Source organism: Gobio gobio (assembly GCF_949357685.1).
Source record: "Gobio gobio genome assembly, chromosome: 20".
NCBI classification, from domain to species: domain Eukaryota; kingdom Metazoa; phylum Chordata; class Actinopteri; order Cypriniformes; family Gobionidae; genus Gobio; species Gobio gobio.
Window position 1 is genome coordinate 13110995 of NC_137113.1, and position 19234 is coordinate 13130228.

General features: G+C 38.9%; 1 protein-coding gene across 1 annotated transcript in view; it reads right to left on the bottom strand.

Moving 5' to 3' along the window:
- Positions 1-19234, bottom strand: part of cox10 (cytochrome c oxidase assembly factor heme A:farnesyltransferase COX10) — a 56359-nt gene that overhangs the window by 14289 nt on the left and 22836 nt on the right. The window lies entirely within an intron of this gene.

The window sequence follows — 19234 nt, forward strand, 5'->3', positions numbered from 1 at the left end:
CGCCCACTGCATGCCTTCACGAGTTCGGCTATTTTCGGAAAGAATCGGTATCGCGTATCTGTCTTTTAAAAATATGATAAAACTAAAGACTCTTCGGACACATAAAGGATGCAATACTACTCTATAGGTGCTCAAGATTAACATGAGATTGGCAGAAACTGTGTTATTATTCCCCTTTTAAACACTGTCATTCTAAAATACCTTAAGCAGAAGAAACCATATTTTAAGTATTTTTGTTTTCACACATTAATATTTTTATGATATGGTAAAATGTACTGTGGCATTACAACAACACAGACTTGATTATTTCTATTTTAACACGATCCAAATTCAGAATGACCTCAAAATATAAAATTACACAACACATTGAAGTCCAATACAGAAAAAAGTAACAACAAAAAAAAAACAGCAATCCCACTACATTAATGAATAAATTGCAAAATTGTATTGTGACCCAGATATCAAATATTACATCGTGATAGTTGATTACACCAACATGCCCGAGGACACTGCCTCCTAGCGTCTGCATGTGGAATTGCACATTGACGCAGACAACAGCGCAGAAGTATAAATGCTCACGACGGCGTCGGCTACGCGCGTAGCCTACGGCGTACACTACGGCGTACACTCGACGCAGAAGTATAAATGGGCCTTTAATGCTCACGACGGCGTCGGCTACGCGCGTAGCCTACGGCGTACACTACGGCGTACACTCGACGCAGAAGTATAAATGGGCCTTTACACTTATTTTAAGCTTTGCCGGAGGTCTTTTTTTTTTTTTTTAAAGAACTTTATGCTCACTAAGGCTGCATTAATAAAACAATTAATAATAGTTTCATTAATAATAACTGCATTAATTAAAACCGTAAAACTGTAATATTGTGAAATATTACAATTTAAAAGAACAATTTTCAGTTTGCTGAATTTTCAGCATCATAACTCCAGTCTTCAGTGCCACAAGATCTTTCAGAAATCATTCTAAAATGCTGATTTGGTGCTCAAGAAAAAAAAAAATATTTATTTTTTTCCAAATTTAACACTTTTGTGCTGCTTCATCATTTTTTGATGAATCTTTGATGAAAAGAAAGTTCAAAAGAACCTTTATCTGAATATATATTTTTGTAACAACGAAAAAACTCTTTAGATTTTGATCAATAAAAAAAAAATCCTTGCTGAATAAAAGTATTAATATCTTTTTTTTTTTAAATCTTACTGACCTCTCACTTTTGAAAAGGAATAGGCGATATAATCTTGGTTATTGGGGTATTGTAAAAAATAAATAAATATTATGTATACACACACACACACATTATATATATACATACATATACACATACATACACACACACACACACACACACACACACACACACACACACACACACACACACACACACACACACACACACACACACACACACACATATATATATATATATATATATATATACACATACACATACATATACACATATACACATATACACACATATATAAATAATAGCTAATAATTGTTTGCACTTTTCTCTTTGTAGCATTCAAAAAACTTTAAACACATTTCTGAAGGATTTTCTCTCAAACATCTGCTTAAGATATCCAACAAAATGCATGAAATTCAAACCCTTAAATGGATCGATATGAATGCATGTGTCTGAGACAGAACGACAGAGGTTGCTTAGGTGCAACTGGGACGATTAAGGTAAAAAAAAAGAAAAAAGTTTTTGTGTTTTATGGCCTTCTGCAGGGGAGTCTGCACAAAATTCACCTCGGGGAATCTACAATGTGAGACTAAAACACAAACACATGGGGCGTTTAAACTCAGGAACTGGTTATTCAGTCTGTGAGAGACAGCACATGCACCTAATGAAGAAAACAGATAGCTCACTTTTCAACTGAAGAATTTCAGGACCCATTTCTCCTAAAATATGGCCCCCATAAAATAACTAATAAACAGATAATCCATTTCTCTTTTCCTCTCTTAATTTACTGTCCATTTGACATCGGAAAAGAGTCCACGCTTAAAAATGTTCTTGTGGTAGGTAATACATTTCACGCAGAATACATTTATATTTTGTTAGATACCTCAGAGAACGGGACCGTACCACTGCGGAGGACAACGGGGGGAAATACATATTATCTGTGACGGTGCGTGTCTGTTTGGCCTTTCTTAGCGTCCCCTCGAGTTTAAAGAGGAACCCTGCTAGTGCTATTTGCAACAAATAATAATATCCATCAATTACATGATACGTCCCGTAATGCATTTTTACATAAGGACAAAAAAAAAAGACTAGACTAATATACGACAAATGGACAGGTCAATAAAACATCTCAAGGAGGTAAAAAAAAACTAACTCTGTGACAAACGTGTCTAAAAGCCATCACGGAAGATTGATGCTTTTTCATTTTGTTTCAGCTATTTTTGGCAGCGTTTTCAAACTCGGACCAATGTCATCCAAAGTGATAAAGTAGCCTGATACAGTGCAGAGGAAGTTGAAGCCCAAAGTGTGTTGTATAAAGTTGAGTGGAGGGTCTGCTGAGTCTCAAATTTATTCTCTCTGCATTTAGTGTTATTGCACTCGAGATCCCGGACGGGGCAGGGCACAGATGTGGCCGTAGCTGAGGTCCCTGCAGTTTTAGGGCCGAGGTGTTAATTCTATTTCCTGGGTCAGGAAGTGCGTCAGATGGACGCCACAGAGAGAACTGGAGTGAATTTCTAGTGCTTGAATAGTCTCCGAAGTATCAGCCGGATGCTAACACGATTGTTGCGGAGTGTATCTTGGCTACGACTGCGCGTTTTAGACCTGTGAGATTTCTTAAGTCTTGTTAACCTGCAAAAGGACAAAGTTTACATTAAAAGACTCCCAATAGTCAGTATAAATGCAGTCTGGGATAAAACACTAGCTTTAGAGCAACCATAAGAGTAAGCAAACGGACAAAACACGTATTCTGCGATGCTCAAAAAGCTACCAGGGTTTTGAGTTTTTCGTTTCTGTCAGAATCACTTAGTTCTCAGGCATTGTCTTACTTCAGCCTATCTTTATATATTTTCCCCCCTCTCAGACTGGTACATCATCTGGTTCATATCAACACCACAAGAACCCTGCCGCTTCGGTATGCTTATTGCTGGTGAAAATCATGCTTTTCAAAAAAGGAAAGTGAGAACAAGTGGAAATGAATATGAAGTGCATGAGATTGAGCTGTCACATCTACATAACTAAGGTCCTTTAAGATTCTTTTATTGTTTCTTCTGTGGATCTGCACTCATCAGAATCTTAACATTGTTTCTTCAACAATGAAGGCTTCATATTATGTAAAATACACTGCAAGAGTAGATCTGTTAATATTATTACAATGTTAAATAAAATAGCTAATGCTGTCAATCGATTAAAAAAATAACTAGATTAATCACAACAACAACAAAAAACATTAAATCATATTAAAAACACTTACGTTTTTATATGCTTTTAATACATTTTAAAATGTATTAATTTCACAGTTAATCTCCAAAATAATTTCCAAAAAACACAAAGACAGTATATTTTAAATGGCATATTTTTATGAATGAAGGCCAGTATCAATGATACTAATATTGGTACTGATGCTTCTATGAAAATTATGGAGGGGTCTAATGCCATCTCATGCATTCTGACTTATTTACACCGTTAAAGAGTTGGATTCTCATGCTGAACATGGCCAAAATTTCGAAAAACGAGTTGGACGTATGACAGTTTTTCTGTGCCAAGTAAACTCCTTCAGGATTCGCATAAGTTTCGGAAAGTGCGGAATTGCTTGTATGGGCACTTCTCCTGGATGAGCGTGCGCACATCAACCAGAGCGAGAGCTAGAGCGTCAACAACAAGCTCCTTCCGGGTTACGGTAGCTGCCTGCGGAGCTGTCATTTTGCTTTTAGACGATGAAATCAACAAATGTTACTAAAGAAGTGCGTTTCAGGTTGTGAGGGAAAGATAACCTTGTTCAGCTTCCCAAATAACCCAGCGTTAAGGAAACAGTGGATGCAGTTTGTTTTCCCTGAGCAGCAATGGAGTTCTGCAAGTGTGTTTGTTTGTTCCCGGTCATGAGTCGAAACTGCAGCCGATGAGTGAAATTGCATCAAAGGTCTGTGTTTTGTTGGCAATGACCGCATAAGTGCATATAATGTAAACAACACGAACGTATAGTGAATGCTGCGTTAATTGCGTTAAATATTTTATTTCATTGCATGCGTTAACGTTGACAGCATTAAAATAACTAAACTAAAAATGTGAAATAACTGTTCTCTTAATTGCATATATTTTAAAATGTAAATTATTCCTGTGATGCAAAGCTGAATTTTCAGCATCAGTCACAAGATCCTTCAGAATTCATTCTATATGTTGATATAGTGCTCAAGAAACAGTTCTTATTATCAAAGTTGAAAACAGTTGTGCTGCTTAATATTTATGAAAACCATGTTTTTTCAAGACTATTTGATAAATAGAAAGATCAAAAGAACAGCATTTCTTTGAAATAGCAATCATTTGAAACATTTGAAATAGCTTTATCAATTTAATGTGCCCTTGTGAACAAAAATATTAGTTTTAGTTTTATTTTTAAATCATCTACAGTCCTCGGACTTTTGAAGGGTAGTATATATTTGGGTTGCATATAAAAAGAATAATAAAAATATGCAAATGTATACAAAGCACATTATAAAATGTGAAAAATGTACAAAAGTTAAATAAATAAAAGTGCACAAGTAAGAATTTGCAGTGTCGGCACAGAGCAGATAGACTGCCAGAAAGAGCACCACCAATCAATGATTCTTTGGACAAGAAGGCCATCTGAGAGGTCAAAGAAGTGGACATAAGAGGGAGGAAGGCAGAGGGCAGAGAACTAAAGTCAAAGTCCAGGCAATTTTTTTTCTGACCATGTGATCAGAGGCCTGATCATGGCAGAGGCTGCCAAATTCTGGCATCAGAAGTCAAATGTCAATTTAGTCATTCAGTTCTTCAAGAAAAGTTTATGAGCATTAGGGCATTCAAGTACAGAAATATTTCCGTATCATTTACAGTATTCACAGTACCACAGGTATCTTATCTTGATTCAAAATAAGAGTTAATTTGACTGCATAGTTTTAAACTTAGGGATGTATAGACCAAATAGTTAGTCTTTACTGCAAAGCGATGTGTTACAGCAAGGTTCCAGTGCATTGCGCGAGTGTATAAAGGAACCGTTGCATTTAATCCTCATTCCGTTCTTATCGACACCACAGAGTCTCAGGATATTTATAAAATTGCTACATCAGCACAAGAGTGATACTGCGGAGTTCACTGTACTCCCCGTGACAGGGCTCTGGGTTCACTCACAGTGACTGCAGCAGCGTGGCAGGACAAAGTGACACGCACAGCAAACAAACGCTGCCTGGACTATGAGACCGTACTAACTAATGCTGATGAGAAACTTACTGTAATGTAACAGTGACAAGTGTTTACTGAAGGAAAGTGCATCCGAGGGCAAACGCACTTACATAAGCATGCAAACAAACACACACAATTCAGCCTACTTATTCTCACGGAAAGAAACGCACGTGCATGGAGCCCGAGTAAATACATTTCCAACGCAGCTGCTGTATAGGAGAAAGACGTCGGCGTTGATCAGTAGAACTTGGTCAAAGTAAACACCACCTGCTCAAACACCTACTCAACAACTTCAACTTTTTTCCTCCACCTTTGCAAACAAAAAGTACAATCCAAATTCTCAATCAGCGCTGTGTACATTGTAAGTACATGCATTCAAAGATAATTCCTCATGCTGTCAAAGTCCAGGTGCAGAACCAGAGTTCAGGAGTTGAAGATGTAATACTCTAGAAATTTGTCAGGTAATTTTGTTAAATCGATAAAGAACAGCAGCAGAAAACTTCAGCTGCAAATCATCTCAAGTGCTTATGAAAGAGAAATTCCTCTTAAGTGACAGCGACCGTTGAATCATTGCGGTCCAAGTTCAACTTGAGCTACGTGAGTTTTGCCGGGACCTTGCAGAAACTGTTCGCCAGACCACTATGTTCGGCCATGTAGTAATTATACAGAGCGCCTCTGAAAGGAACTCAGAGTTCTTCAACAAATCAGCTGCATGGACTTGGTTGAATATTTACCTTACAGACACATCTGAAGAAATTATGTAAATAGATGAATCCTACATACAGGGATGTTAATGATGCCTTGATGTCAGCTATTAGGCATATTTGTGTGTTAATCTATAGCAAGGAGAAGAATGCCTTCACTACAAACCTCTGAACAATGGCTTCACTACACATGAACTACAAAGCTAATGGAAACACATTTTGACAATCTTAAATTGCGTTTCATATCCAAATCAGGACAAGTTCAATATTTATGTTAATATTCACCGTTTAAATTCAAGCAATAGTGGGCTTTTGCGTAGTTGAGCTATTTATATTCAGATCTTTGTATCTGGCGGTAGCACTTTTAGCATAGCTTAGCATACATCATTGATTCTGGTCAGTCCATTAGCATCTCATTCAAAAAATTACCAAAGACACTTTCAATATTTTTCCTATTTAAAACTTTACTCTTCTACAGTTACATTGTGTGCTAAGACCAACTGAAAAAGGAAAAGTTGCGGAAAAAGTCCAATATGGCTTGGAACTACCTTCTCATTCCTGCGTAATAGTCGCGGATCTTCGCGGCCGTACCATGGCTGCAGCAGCGCAATGATATTACGCAGCGTCTGAAAGTAGCCCCCAGCTAGGTAACTTTCAATGAGACCGGCACTAAGTTCGTGTAGTTGCAGAGAAAGTTTCAGGCTTGCAGCCGACAAATTGTGTTGTGGATTTACCTGTGTGATTAGCCATGGTTCTGTGTGTTGTAAAGGGCTGTGATAGTAAGTCAAAGGTGTATACTACCACCATCTTTCACAGAATACCAACGAATCATTGCGCCGCTGCAGCCATGGTACAGCCGCGAAGATCCGCGACTATTACGCAGGAATGAGAAAGTAGTTCCAAGCCATATAGGTGTAGAAAATCGCAACTTTTCATTTTCAGTTGGTCTTAGCACACGATGTAACTGTAGAAGAGTCAAGTTTTAAATAGGAAAAATATTGAAAGAGTCTTTGGTCGTTTTTTTAATGAGATGCTAATGGCCTGACCAGAATCAATGATGTATGCTAAGCTATGCTAAAAGTACTACCGCCAGATACAAAGATCGGCTGAATGGATTAAAAAAAACGGTAAAACTCAACTATATAACCTATAATCTAGGGGACTTGTAAAATGAGCCTATTTTCAAAAAAAGTGGAGTGTTCCTTTAATAAAGTAAATATGACCAATTTAAAAATTAAAATGACAAAAGTCTGAACCAAAAAGGTGTTGGATGCATGCATCCTGATTTAATGGATTTGACAATCATCTAGATTCCGATCTCTCAACATGACATCATGACGTTGCGTAAACATACACGCCACTTTCTAAAGCCAAATGGCGTGTTATCTGTACGCATTTTGAGCTATCCGCGTGTATGTCTACGCCATGTGATTCCGCGTGTATGTGTACGCCGAAACGAACCATCATCTCCGCGTGTATGTCTACGCCGTGTGATTCCGCGTGTATGTCTACGCCGTGTGATTCCGCGGCAATGTAAATGGATTTATAAACATACTAAATTATGTTTTTTTGAAAATGTAAAAATGCAGAATGTTTCTTGTGATGGGTAGGTTTAGGGGTAGGGGCAGTGTAGGGGGGTAGAATGAAACGGGGTTGATAAACACGCTAAAAAGTGATTATGCGTCTTGGTAGCACGCCAAATTGGCATAGCGAATTGGGGTGTCATACATACGCCATTTCATGAGACCAGTCTGGATATCTAGCAATGCAACTTTGAAGTCCATTGACTTATCCTGAGCCCTATTTAATATCCCTACTCCCTGCTATCTCCACACAAGAGCAAGGACGCAGGTCCTTCTCTCCCAGCCTGGTATCCGAGCTGTGATCATTTGGCCTCTCCAGCTTGGAGCACTGTGCCAGCTGACTTACTGCCAGTTTTCCTGCAGAGACGGGCTTGATTAATGGCCCGTGCAAAGCAGAGTTGAGTGCTAAACTGTCCACATGCTAATCAGCCAATTATGAATGTTCTGCCCTACTCTAGCGCTGCCTCAAATCAATGTATTTAGTTCTTTTGCCAGCAGGCAAAATAGGATAGGGAGGCTGAGAATGCTTAGGGATGCTATCCTGAAGAAGAAAGGATAAAATAGCATACAGAAATCTATGCATCATCAGTTTAATCAGACTATAAAGACTTGTGTTTTGGTCATGTCAGCCACTCACACCCAGGAAAAGGTGCAATTATCTGCATCGTAGCCCTTCTTTTTCCATTTTGGTTTGGTTCCAGCACTACCAGTCGCAGATGTTTTTGCAACATTCCTTCCAGTTATAGCGACAACATTAAAAGGTATTTAAGGGCGATGACATAAGATGGATGAGTGCTGTCTAGGTCAGTTGGGAGTTGGAGACGGAGGCTAAGCCGGTGGTACTAGCAGCCGAGAACCTCCTGTGGGAATGACGAGCTAGTTCATCATCTTTGGCACGGTGTCAGTTCACATAACCCAGACCATCACGGTGAGCCTATAGTTCGCTGTCACGATCCCACACCACAGCGCCTCCTACTGCGATAGGGCTTCAAGTTACAGAGCAAGAGCCCGAATGGCTTATGATACTGGTTGCGGTGAAACTGTGATGGATTGAAATTTAAACAATTTCATTATTGGTCATGCATTTTGTGCTACAACAAAAACAAGACCTCCCTGAAAAAAAATGAGGCAATTGTAAGTTAATCATGTCATTTAAAATCAAGCCAAAACAAGCCTTTCTTCAAAAGATCTGGCACATAAGGAACAATCAAAATAAGTTTAACTGGCCTAAAAGTTTTAGGCAGCCTTTTTAAATTTGGTGATTTGAGCAATTTTTGTGAGTTGCGCCAAGTTCTTGTTCATGATGTTAAATGAAGAAACTTCCCTGAAGTAACAGCCATCCGTAGGCATGTTTATGAACATAGCTTTCTACTAAGAACCCTCATTTATCATGACCCCGATAATCAAAGCTCAATTTAAGTCTCTGGCAAACTAAACAAAGACACATTTGAGTCATACAATTTTTTTTGCTGAGGACGCAAACATACTCAATTTGCCACGTTTCGCTTTGATAGGACCGGCTAGACACATGTGTGATTTACTTGTGATATATTGGTAAAGATTAAATGTTGACATTCCCAGATTACCATTAAGACCATGAACTGTTTGTGCAACCGAGTCGTTTAATATCAGCATCTGTGTGGACGTCAAGTAAGCATGTGTTTATACAAGAACGCATGAGTGTGTGTTTAGATTATATCTGGTGCCTCCAGCTGTGTGTGACAGCAGAAGGCACATGAGAAAAGCGGTCTTGCAAATGCACGACCCTAAAATGCTCACTTACCAAGTGTTTACATACAGACCTACAGTTTATGTCTTTATAGAGGTTGGACTCCATTTCCTACCACCCCAATTCCATTGTGTTGAATTTGTCGCCATCAACAACCTGTGGCAAAAATGCACTTTTCTCTAAACACTCTTGCCAACAGACATCGAAGTTTACTTCTCAAGAGGCTGCCTCACTTCAGATGGACATGGTTTGCTTGAACTTTTAACATTCCATCTCAACACAAGTTGAAAATATGTGACAAGGCTAAACATTCTTCATTAAGCCATCTCAACATTGGACATCTGAAAGAAGTGGTTTTCTTATCAAAATGTTCATGTCAGCACCCTCTCCCATCTACATGATCCATGAGTCAGGGATGTTAGATTTTGAGCACAAGAGATTGTGCGAGACAAATATTCAGGGATAACACAGAAAGCATACACACATTCCTAGTGCCATTTCACCTATAGAAACTCTTTTCAATGTCTAATCTGCCTGTTTTATTCTCTTTTCTTTATCCGCAGTTTGCGGTAAGCGCTTAGACACGTCTGGACATGGGTCATAAGATCTGTTTTCTCTGCTGCAACTGCATCTATCTTTCTGTGAAACCACAGGCTGCCGTTAACACCAAGACCACAAACAGTGTTTGCATTCTTTAATTAGGACTCCTTTTCACACCCCTACACTTCTGTCTGTCTGCAAACTTAGAAAGGACACCAAGAAGGAAGATGAAGGAACGAGTTGTTTTAAACTTCTAAAATAGTCGCTGGCGAAGGTATCTAATGAGGATGCACTGATATTAAAATTCTGGTCAAAACTGATAAAAGATTAAGATTTTAAAATGCTATCCTATCTTGCTTAAAAAATAACTAACTGTAAAATATAAAAATCATACAAAAACTAAAATTAATCATGTTAAATGCAAAAAGTGAGGTCCAATTAAAAAATAATAATAAATTAAATGACAATTTATACATAATTATTCAAATTAATTAATTAGAAGATGCACCAATATTAACATGTTAAGTAATAAATAAAAATAAAATTATATAAATAAAAATTGTATTTATAAAGTATATCTGACCAATACATTGTAAATCACTAGTATCCAAAATATCCAGCACCCTGAATTGACCATTTACACTATAATTTGCTGGGAGAGGATGACAGCTGAGCTGCTCAGGACTGCCATTCCAATCTGATTTAATGCATGTAGACAGTCAAGAAGACAAGAACATGTTGAAGACCAAATAATGAGAAAAGAACATATGTATTCTGTCAAAACTGGTCTGTACCAAGAAAATATCCAAGAAACTGGAGGTCTAGACATGGAGAATTGTCTGAAGGGCTCTAGCTGCAACAAACTTGGATTTGATCACCATCCTCCCCAGCATTAAAGTTGGTAATTACAAAGCAGACACTAATTGTGGTTTTTCAAACCAATATGACAGGGTGCCGAGCAGCAGCATCCATTGAAACCAACCCTGTTATTACCCCGAAGGCTTCTGACAGATGGGGCATGGATTGAGTTAAAGATGCAAGTCTTGTTTTAATGGGGGCCTCAGATTAACCTCTGCATATAAAACATTCAGATTCTGACCAATTCTGAAACCATCAAGGCACCAGTGGAGAAGCTTTTGAATTATTCATGCCTGAAGAACATTGCTTTCTATACTAACAGATGGAAGCAGAATGGTTTTGAAGAGCTTGACTACGTGCTAAGTTCCTGTCAACCTCTGTCCACTCTCGCTTCATGCCTTCGGCCCTCGAGACCCTTTCCGCTCTTCTCATCCCCTAGTCAGTCTTGTCGAAAGCAATGTCAGGCTGTTAGCTCGGCTGTCAAGTCCTCTGAGTAAGTCGTCAACCATCTGTCGCCATTAAAAGAAGCAAAATGGTTCCTGTCAGAGAGAAAAAAGATTAGCAGGGATGACAGAATGACGCTTCGCTATGGAACGATGGAAGGAAATGGGACCAGCCATAGGACAGTGGAGAGTAAGAATCAAAGAAAGATGTGAAAATGGTCAATATGGCATATGAAAGAAATCAGCTGCCAGGATGCTTGGTGGCATTGTGCATCTCCCACACGTTCTGAGGTTAGCCACCTTTGGGCTTATTTTGGGACTCAATTAATAGGTCTGGTGGTTAAGGGTTTGGAATTTATGTTCCATAAACCTCAAAAGCTCAGCCACACACAGGATATGGTTAATCTGCAAATCATAAGCAGAACAGGCGTCATAATCTCAAGGACTCAATTAGGCGTGTTGCAGAACATGCCAAAAGAGAGACTTCATACCCGATTGATATGCAAACTACAAACCTGGACTTTGATTCCAGTGTTGTGGTCCCTGCCTTTTTTTCTGTAATCTGATGTAATGATCTAATATTCATCAAACAGGCTTTTTTTACAAGTACCACCACTGCCATGAAATAAATGAGAAACGCGTTGAAGCGCCAGTGGGAAGATTCCAGAGATGTGAGGAAAAGCACAGCATGGCCGATGGATGGATGGAGAAACCCGAAAACGCTTTCATCACCTGTCTGTAACAAGAGCAGCGTCCTGAAACCAATGACAGCTGGCTGTTTAGTGCTTTTGTGTTCTCCGGATTAAGTGAAACAACAGATAAAAGACAGAAAACCCTTCAAAACGAGCAAATAAAAGAAATGGCTTGGCACTTTAAAGCCTCTCGGCTTTGGAACGAAAAAAGTGGTGGAAGGATTTCAAAGAATGAAACTCAAAGAAACAGTTGCCAAATTAATTCTTAGATATAAAACATGAAAAAGGAAAATATGGTTAAAGCTAAGTTAAGTTCTTAAGTGTCATCTGTGAATAAGAGGCAGAAAGATGATAAATACAAGAACACTGCATTTACTTCGTATAAAAGACACGAGAAACCAAAAATGCAACAGCCAATGCATCACACTAAAGAGGGTGAATACATCTGGATGACATGTAGTTGGAAAAAAACCCGCTCTCCAAACACAGTGAGATGAAGCCGATCCTGCTCACTGTCATGCTTTAATCCCAAAGAAGCTTCATGAAGTCACATCTGCAAAGATCACAGGAAGGAATTAGCATATGCACAAGTTAGCGAAGAGCTAAAAAAAAGAGAGCAAGAGATGAGGACATTTTCTTGAGGAGATTTCCTTTCAAATCTCTAGATAAGAGAACAGTCTAGTTGCATACAAGTCCACAAAGAATGAAGAAAAAAAACAAGAAAAAAAAGAAAATGCTCGTAAATTACAATTCTTATTTTAAATCTAGAACAACAATTTGAAAAGGAGGAAGAGATGGTCTAATTGCAGAAACATTTATTGAAGAGTTGTAACACTCAATATGCCAGCTGTAGGAATAAGCTGAACCAGCCTGAAAAATATGTAATTTGTGGCATGACTGACAATTGGACATTGTAAATATTGGAACACATTTAAGACTTCAGACTTTAAAACTCTGCAACCTAATAACCCTTTACATTTCTTTTAAGATGGTCAAGAAGGAATATTGAGTAGTAAATACCTAGCTATCATAGTATAGTATATTGAATGGGACATATTTCCTTGTTTCTTATAAAAAGCTTTTCCCTTAGCTAATAATAGTTCAGAATGGCATGTGAGAAACAGACATTGACTCAGAGCTTGTCTGGAGTCACAACGCATCACCACAAAGACAGGCCAGCAGGTGAGTCATGCTCTAAAAACATAGTTTACCAATGGCTTCTTCTGCTGAAAAATCACTACAAACCTTTTAAGCCACTTACACAGACAGTAATCAACAATTATACCACTCAAGTCAGTCAAAAGAGACAGTTTCGTGACAAAACATTGCATGTCAACAAACCACCTGCACAAAAAAGCAAAGTGAGCTTTAACAGCGGATGTCAAGCTGATGAGGGAGACCGAAACGCATACAGGTGGCTTTTGATCAATTCAATCCCTAAGAGTGTGCATTTGCACATTCTTTAAATGGGCTAAAAGGATGCACCACCGTTAAAATGAGTCAAGTGTTGTTTGAAGCAGGATAATTCAGTGGTTTGACACCAAGAAAGAGTCAAGATGATAAGCAGGAACTCTACTCCTTTAAAGTTGAGAGCCACAATTATTCATAAAAGCTTGCTTTTGTAAAAGTGTGCAAAACAACAAACCAGTAACTGTAACTGACAACAAAGTCTGCAATTATAACCAAATGTAAGCTGCCACCACTTCAAGAGCAGAATCATTTTTAACAGCTCATCACAAAATCCTGCTGATCCAGGACACTTGCCTAGTGCAAAAAGTGCAATAAAAGAAAGCCATTAACAATGAACAAATGTAATATTTTTACAGGTAATTGTTTATAATCAAGTTTAGACCAAACTAATCTACTCCTGCTATGCACACTAATGCCACAGTGACATTTGGACTGTTATATATCAAGACGAATATTACAAAATGTAAACTTACTTTTGGCAGTTCAAATAAAATCTAAGGAATGTGTGCCTAACAGTCCCTTTAACAGTTCTGTTGACATCAATCCTAGGTTTTGCTAACGGGGTTAGGTGCAATCTCAACGCAACACTTTAGAGATGCCTAGTCGTCATGATTACATTGTAATGTTGTGGCATTTTGGCAGTTCTCTGTATGCAACCAATTCTTGCAAGTTAAAATTAGCATTCAACACTAGCATGTGAGCATGGTGCTAACAGGGCTGCTTTTGTTAATTAGTTACGCTTCCCAGTACTAAAACAAAGTGTTTCTATTGCTGTTGGCTGCTACATCCATCTGGGTTCAAATAAAAGTAGACTTAGTAAACATCTAGTTAAACAGCTAACAGTGGAGAACTCCTTTGAAATGGGTAAAAAAAAAATCTGAAGGTTACTAGTTTTGTCAGACGATACTGCCAATAAGTACTATGTACAATACATAGGAACACAGTAAATATGTAAACTTAACAACCTTATATCCCCTGTTGAGACGAAGAAACAGTTACATTTAAGCCAAATACTGAAGCGTCAAATGCATGCACCCTAAAAAGTCTACATCGCCTGCTTCGCCTCACCACTGATCATCTTACATCAATTTAAAGAATGTTCATCGGAAAAAGAAAGGTAACAATTTCATTAATAAATCTCTCACACCAAGAACACTAACATACTCAAATCATATAAATGATGTAAACAAGAAAATTACTGCCAAGATTACTTATTCCTCAAATGACAAACGTCACTACCCTTCATTTCAATTTCCTCCGATCTTTTTGCTGCCCACTATTACATTAAATTATAGTGTTGTTTAGGTGCTCGGACCAGCAAACAGACTACAAATGAAACACCTAAATTTTCTAATCATTTTGTTCCAAGCAAGAACATTGGATCCAAATGGAAATCACGAAAATAGCAGCAGCTAATTTAGACATATCCACTATCTGCTCTTCTGCTAGTACACAAGGAAGATGAAGTTCATACAGGCACAGATGGGTTTTGAGTGGTTTTCAACATCCAAAACTTGTCAACCATGCATACAAAGACGCAGAGGGGACTGATGGCTGTATCTTTTTACCCAATTGAGAAAAAAAGAATATTTAAAAGTCTTCATTATCCAACATGAGTGTGAATTATTAATACTAAGTTTTTGCACTGAATTATTCACCCGAAAATGTCAATTTAAGGGGAGCTATTAATGGTACAAAATGGTTACCAGCCTATAAATGGTAAAAATCCAACCAATACTTTTTTTTAATAATCCCCATTAGGGCTGTGCAATTAATTGGATTTCGATTTCGGCTCCCAACGATCACCAAAATAGTACAATCGAGAAAAAACGATTATTTTGCCATGTTCTGTTTTGCAAGAACACTCTTATTTTGTCTTGCGTTCTGAATGAAACGCGCACGTTTTTCAGTAACGATTAACTTAATCAAACGAATTACTGTTTCTCCCGTTACAACGGCGTTAGCGTTACTGAGAGAAAAAATTTAGCTCATTGAAGCGGTTTTCATCCAAACAGGCTCTCTGTCAGTCGGACCTGCAACGTGTGTGTGTGTGTGCGCGCGTGCATGCCATGCGTGTTGGGGGGTGGGTGGGGTGGTACAGATACACGCTTCTAAATGCAGCACGTCGGAAGTGTGGAAGCATTAAGCCTTGTTTTTACTTTCGTCTGGCGCCGCAGCGCGAGCCTCCGCTGACTGCGCGCGCGCCTCGTCCGCTTGGCACTCTGCGATGACATCATTTTTGCCATGCACCCACAAGCAAGTAAGGCTGCACTCCTGTTTTTTTCTGACATTTTGGCTGAGTGAGATTCATTTTGTTGTTGACGTTGTATCCGAAGCTTATGTTAAGGAGCTGCTGGAAGGGGGCGGGGAGCAGCAGCTCATTTGCATTTAAAGGGAAACACACAAAAAAAAGTATTTTACAGCAGCGCGTTTTTCCTCACCCCCCAATTGGGGCAAAATTGACTAGCTATAATAAATTATCTGTGGGGTGTTTTGAGCTGAATCTTCACAGACACATTCTGGGGACACCAGAGATTTATATTGCATCTTGTGAAAAGGGGCATACTGTGTCCCCTTTAAGGAAGAGGGAACTGAACTGAAATGTTACGATGACATATAGCATTAATGCACTTTAGTAGGGCTGTAATCAACCAAAGAAAATCTTGGTCGACTGAAGTCCAGAAATTTTCGACAAAAAAATCGACTAAAATGACGTTAGGAAAAAAAGCGTTAAATGAATAAGCTGCGCATTGTGCGCAGTACTTGGTAGCCTTGTTGTCTGCCTAAATTAATTATAAATAAACATAAAAAACTAGTAGGCTATTTGCAGAATATTAAATCGTTTTTGAGCTGATTATTTTGCACTGAAATGAGTCTGACACACGAGTCTATCAGCTCTGATAGCGTTGCATCACGTGCACCTGCGCAATATCATAGCCTATGACTTCCGAAAATATAGTACTATGTGTTGTCAACTAGATATTATCCCAAGAACTTTTGAGGAATATTTAACAATTTAGACATTTGTTTTTGTCATTATAATAACTGACAGACACGATCATTTCAGCCGCTCTGTGAACATAGGATCAGCTCAGCTTCACGGCTGAGACACGAATAGACTATTAACTTAAAGCTTTTACTCTTAAACACAAAAGGCACGTCCACTTTAATAAAAAAGGAATATGTATTAAACAAGCCAGATCAAGAGCAGAAAAAACGCTCACAATTAAATAAATAATATACAAGAAAACTAGCCTTCTTCAATCTGTCTCTCTTCTCCAGTGGGTTGGGCTAATCCAAAAGAAGTGGAAACAATGGGGGTGTTCTGAAGACAGACTGTTACCTGTGAAACAGGGGTGCTCTGAAAACACCCCCATTAGCAATTAGTGCTTTCCACCTGATGAAATTAATGCGGCGCGGCAAAACTGATTAAATGAACGCAGCAAAACTAATTAAATGAACGTGGCTCGGCAAAACTGATGAAATGAACGCGGCAAAACTAACAGTACAGATCCACTTAGCGCGGCGTTGTGACGCTTCCCCTCATGTGTATGTTGATGGGCGTTCCTCAAGTTTACCGCTATGGGTGTGCGTTTGAGCCAGCGGGAATGAAAAACAAAGGACCAGCGAGAGACTTCTCTTCGCCAGTTGGCTGGGCTAATCCAAAAGAAGTGAAAACAATGGGGGTGTTCTGAAGGCAGACTGATACCTGTGAAACAGGGGTGATCTCAAACCACCCCCATTAGCAATTAGTGCTTTCCACCTGATGAAATGAACGCGGCGCAGCAAAACTGATTAAATGAACGCAGCAAAACTAATTAAATGAACACGGCAAAAAAATCGACCAATCAGAATTTTGGTGGAGCCAGAACGTATCGACTAATTATCGACTAGGAGATTACAGCCCTACACTTTAGTCTCAAAAGTGTAGAACACAATACTCTGGTTGATCAAGAATGGAAAAAACTCGCCTTATACTCTTAAAAAAAAAAACATTTTTATAGGCATCTATGGTTGCATGAAGAACCTTTAACATCCATGGAGCTGTTCACCGAAATGTTCTTTGGGGAACCAAAAATGTTTCTTATATGGCACTGCCACGAAAAACACTCTTTTGGAACATTTATTTTTGAGTGTAGCATCAAGAATTGCATAATGGACAAATTTGCCCAAGGATCTGCCTCCGTATCTACCTCCGCATTTGTGGTATTCTTAACCACCAGAGACTGACTTACGTGGGAGTTTTCCCTGAATTTACGGAGATCTACAGAATGTTGATTAATCAGTCAACAAAAACCATGCAATAGCAGCACCATGTCTAGACCTGCAACCTCTGCTAATATGTACATGAACCGCCTGCCAAGCTCTCCTCTGTATTGATGTGTACTCTTCTGAGAGGATTGTGGTAAATAAAAGGATGATAAAGCGATGAGAGCGAGGTGAGACATCTCGCGTGCGAGGGTGCCGGCACTGTGTGAAAACCCCTTTGATCAAACGCGCCGACAATGCACGGCTCCATCTCAAGAAGCGAACACCCCTGGGACGGTTTGTTGTCTTTCCTTTGTCAAGAACCCGTCTGGTTTTGACTCTACCTGTGTGGCTGGTGACATGTGAAGTCAGTGAAGCCGCAGACATGCAAACAAGTCTTGCAAGGGTGAATGCCTAAACCACAAACACAAGGACCATGAGAAAAGACATAAACCACAAGAGCACCAGCGAACCCACAAACGGTTGGAAGTCTGAATAAATACACAGTAGCCCAAGGCTGACCGAAAGAAACACACAAAATTGTCCATTGCTCAAGACAACAAAACCCACTATGACTAGCACTCCATCAGAATGCAAGACAAACCCTGTATAAATGTAACATGCCTGAAGGTGAAAGGCAATGGTTATTGCACAATACAAGCCAAAGGGAAAAAAAATATCATTTTTTTGGCCTGAGCCTGACCACAACTTCAGACTTCAAATAAGGTCAAAGAATATCAAAACTGACAGCAGTGGAGCAGATTATTCTTTCCAAAAAGAAAAACTGTGATTCTGAAGATGTAAACTAATTTGTATCTCCGTGACATGATATTCATTTGGCATCTGAGAGACCTTTAAGCAACCCCTAACCCACAAAGAACTTTCATCAAGCCACGATAAACAGACTGCATGCATGACGTGCAATGTTGATATTGCCAAGGCGTGATCTGTAACATTACATGATATTCTATTCATGTGCTTTTTGAGAAAAGTTATTCTTGGAAAGCTACAGGGGTTTCTGGAGGGTTATCATAGGTTATTAAGTGCCTGACAGTAATGTATAGTGATGCAGACCAGTATATTAGTGAAAATAATATCAGTGGATCCTTACTAATGGATGCATATTCAATAAAAAATAAAAAAAATAAAAAGAGATTCAAAAGGTCAAAAATGATGTGCAAAATCTTCATCACATAGTCTCTTCAGTAAACAGCCTAGATGCCGCTAGTCTCGCACAGCCAGACCTGGACTCTATCGTAGCTTTCAATGGCTAAGGACCGCCCAAGAGGACGTTTGACTGACATGTAACTCAACCAATCACAGTTCGTTTTTATTCTGCGTCAAATTTAAGGGCGTGAAAATGTAAAGTCGATGTCCCTACAATAACAGACCGGCGTACATCTTTGAATTTTTCATTCAAGAATGTTGTACAAGTTTACGGCAACAATGGAGTCGCGTGTTCCACGTATTTTTGAAAATTCAGTGTTTAGTTGATCCTGGCAAGCGCTTACTGTCACAGCTGTAAACACGACGGCATTCTTCTTCCATGAGGGAATTTGGTGTCAGGGCAT